Consider the following 4,090-nt stretch of genomic DNA (forward strand, 5'->3'; position numbering starts at 1 on the left):
TCTCGTTCGGCTTCAGCGGACCCTGAGGCTTGGCTGGGAATGTCTTGGTACGGTTGCACACGTCGCAGGTGCTTACGTACTCATTGACGAATTTGGACATCCCAGGCCACCAGTAATTCCGCGACACGAGCTCCAGGGTTTTGGCGCGACCACCATGACCGGCGATCGGCGAGTCGTGGTGGATCTTGACTATATCCCGCCGGAGCTCCGCATTCTTTGGGACGTACACGCACCCGCGGAACAGCAGGAGCCCTTGTTCGGCATTCCACTCCTCAAAACCCCTTTGCAGCCGGGGCGGCCCGAGGTCCTGTACCTTTTCAAGGGCCTCGGCCACCTCCCGATCCTTCTCCGAGCATTCCCTGATGCGCTTCAGAAGCGACTGATCGGCCGTCACCGAGGCGTGACCGCGCCTAGCGGAGGCGATGCGGAAGCGCTCTGGCTTGAGAACCACCTGATCGGTGTTATCGTCCTCATCGCCGATCTGGTGATCTGATCGACGTGACAGGGCATCAGCCTTTCCATTGGATGTCCCGGCCTTGTGCGTGATACGGAAGTCGAAGCGAGCTAGGAACAGCGACCATCGCGCTTGACGGCGCGTGAGATGCTGGGAAGTACGCCAGTACTCGAGGTTTTTATGATCGGTCACGATCTCGAACTGATTGGGTAACCCCTCGAGATAGTGGCGCCAATCGTCTAGCGCCTCAATGATCGCGAGCATCTCCTTATCGTAGATCTCGTAGTTCCGCTGCGCCGGATCCATCGCATGGGATCGGAAGGCGATGGGATGCCATTTGCCGTCATCCTGCTTCTGCATCAACACGCCGCCAGTGGCGTACCCCGAGGCGTCAACCTCAATGCGCGTCTCCCGATTAGGATCGTACAGCGCCAGGACTGGAGTCGTCGCAAAGAGCCGCTTGAGCTCATCGAAAGCGTGCTGCTCTTCTTCGCCCCAATGCCATGGGTCGTTCCCTGTGAGCCGGTCGAGTGGTCGCGAGATCTTAGCGAAGTCTTTAATGAAGCGGCGGTAAAAGTTGGAGAACCCCCGGAACTTCTGAACGTCTTTTTTGTTCCGGGGTACCGGCCACTCATTGATACCTTTAAGCTTCGCGGGATCCATCGCCACCTCATCGCCACCGAACACCTAGCCGACGTAGTCGACCTTGGGAACGTCCCACTCGCACTTCTCAGGCTTCAGGAACAGATCGTTGTCCTGAAGGCGACGCAGAACCTCGCGTGTGACCTTTTCATGCTCCTCCTTGTTGGTGGAGAAGATGAGTATGTCGTCTAGGTACACAAGGATCTTGCCGCCGACGATGAGGTCGTGGAAGATCTCGTTCATCATGGCCTGGAAGGTCGCGGGGGAATTAGTGAGGCCAAAGAACATTACCAGGGGTTCGTACAGTCCCCGGTTAGTTACAAAGGCCGCCTTCCATTCGTCACCAGCTTTGATCCGGACGTTATTGTATCCCCATCGGACATCGAACTTCGTGAAGAGTGTAGCGCCGCGGAGCTTATCCACCATCTCGGCGATCAACGGCAAGGGATAACGATTTTTGACCGTGATCGCGTTCAACCGGCGGTAGTCCTGCACGGGTCGAAGCGTCCCTTCCTTCTTTTTGATGAAGAAGAAGGGGGACGAGATGGGCGACTTCGACTCCCGTATGTAGCCCTTCGCTAGTTGCTCCTTGAGGAACTTGTCAAGCTCCTCCTGCTCGTTGTTCGACAGGGGGTACACCTTCGAATGGAATGTCGAATAGCCGGGCACGAGTTCGATTGCGTGATCATACGGCTTCCTTTCGGGTAACCGTTCTGATGCTTCCTTGGAGAAAACATTCAGGAACTCGTGGTACTGTCTAGGTACCGACTCTTCGGCGGTCTTAACGACCTTCTTTTTGATCTCCTCCTCAGCAAATAGCTGGGAGTATGTATGTCCTGCTGCAACGAACAGCTGAGGAGCACCGGGAAGCGTGACACCTTGTTCCCAGGCTTCGATCAAATCGGCCTCATCCCACTCTACCTCCACCGGATCTTCTTCGGGTTCGAAGTCCGGGAGTACCTTACTCCGGCAGGCACCTATAACCGGCCGTTTGGACTTCGGCGAACGCCTGCGCGCCGTGGGCCTGACCCCCGTATCACGCGCAGTCGCCGCTTGCTCCATTCGGCCAGTCCTCCTGGCACTGCACGTTTCAGGGCATCGCGACAATTTGAGGGAGCCCTTCTCCCAATCTATTTCTGGGTTGTGCTCGCGTAGCCAATCCAACCCGACGATTACATCCTCTGGACCGATGTCCGTGACCGTAAACACCGTCTTCTCGACGTGTTCTCCTATGTGCATCTGTAGCACTGCTACCTCTGAGATGCTTCCATCCTTATTCAGGGTGCCGTCGATATTGTAGAGCGGAATCGGCTCTTTTAGCTTCCGCGTCTGCACCTTATTCTCTTCAATGAATCGCTTGTTGATGAACTTCGTGGTGGCTCCGCTGTCCACCATAGCGATTATGTCTTTGTGCCGTCTTTTTCCTTGAAGTCGGACTGGAATGTGAAAGTGTTGGGACCCCTGGTCCAATTCATACACCATTGCAGTCGACAATACGTCATACTTGTTACAAGAAGATACTCGCGGCCCGACACGTGCGGCACGAAGCGCGGACCGGATCAAAAACCCTCCTCCTTCATCGCCCGATAGTGCTCGAGCTCCTCGCGCATCGACTTCACCTGTGCCATTAAGTCCGCCAGCTCCGATTGCTCGGATTTCGCTGAAGCGGCACTTATACTTGCCGAGGGTGTTGTCGTGACGGGGGCGCTTGTCGCAGCCTGGGTGGAGCCCGAGGCAACCGTAGCCCGCGCGTCGGCGCGTTTTGTGTAAGGCTTGTCCTTACAATTGGGGCACTCGAAACGTCGGTACCCTTGCTTCCCACAGCCAAAGCATGTGCCGGGGAAGTTGCCTTTTCCGACGGCCGCATTGATGCTGGCCGAAGCTGCGTGTGACTGGGGTGCACCACCACGCATCCCACCGCGTCCTCGACCTCGGGCCGAGAAGAAGTTATTTAGCTCGGGCCGACGGGCCCGGCTGATGTCGAGGATCTGCTCGACCTCAGTGGCGCGCTTCTCAGCTGCTTGCCACGTGGTGAAGGTCTCGAGCTCGATCTTCCGGTACACGCGGGAGGGGATGCCGCTCAGGTACTTGTCGCGTAACTCCAGGTCCCCATACCCAGAGCGATCCGCCGGACCCTTGAACAGCGCGGAGAACTCCGCAGCGGTGCGTTTTTCGCGGACCGACTTGTCCGCGCAGAGCTTCGCCAGCTCTACTTGTGCTGCCGCTTCGTCGTCGAGATTTCCGAAGCGGGCCCTGAAGGCGGCGGCAAAGGCCGCTTCGTTTGCGAACAGGGTTGTAGCCCCTTGCACACCCACCTGCACCGATGCGAGCTGGGCAAAATAGGGAGTGGCCCAGGCGCGGGCGTCTCCATCGAGCAGGCTAAGGGCGACCTGCACCTTGAGTTCGATGGTGGTCAACGACGTGTTGACCAACCAGTAGATGCGCAGCTGCGACAAGAACCGGTTGCATTCGATGACGGTCTTGCCATCGTAGCGGAGCGGGAGGAGGAGTTTTAAAGTCTCCTTGTCGGGGGCGGCTGCAGGAGAGGACATTATCGGCGTTGGGGGGGACGGAGGACGCTGCGGGGGCGGAGGCGGCTGTGGTGGCCCTCCGCTGGTCGAACTTCGAGAGGAGCGAGTGCTCGAGCGGCCTCTCGGCGGAGTCGGCGGTGAAGGCGCCGAAGGAAGTTCGGTGGGGGGGTTACGTACGTCAGGGACTGCTGACGCGGGGGCGAGCGCTGTCGGCGAGGTGGACCCAACAGAATCCTCGGACTCGGACTCCGAGACTCCTTCTTCACCTGCACCCTCCTCAGGCTCTGGCTCTGGCGCAGGGTCTGGAGGGAGATCTCCTCGTACTTCACTTGGGCCGGCGACGACAGTTTGAGGGAGGCGGGAGGTAGGGGAGACAGGGCGAGAGTGCCGCGAGGCTGATCGGGATGCGAGGGTGCTTCGGGGTCCGAGCGGGTGTTGCGCTCGTCGGATTGCTTTGTAACGA

This window comes from Postia placenta (genome assembly GCF_002117355.1).
Source record: "Postia placenta MAD-698-R-SB12 unplaced genomic scaffold POSPLAscaffold_14, whole genome shotgun sequence".
Taxonomy (NCBI): domain Eukaryota; kingdom Fungi; phylum Basidiomycota; class Agaricomycetes; order Polyporales; family Adustoporiaceae; genus Rhodonia; species Rhodonia placenta.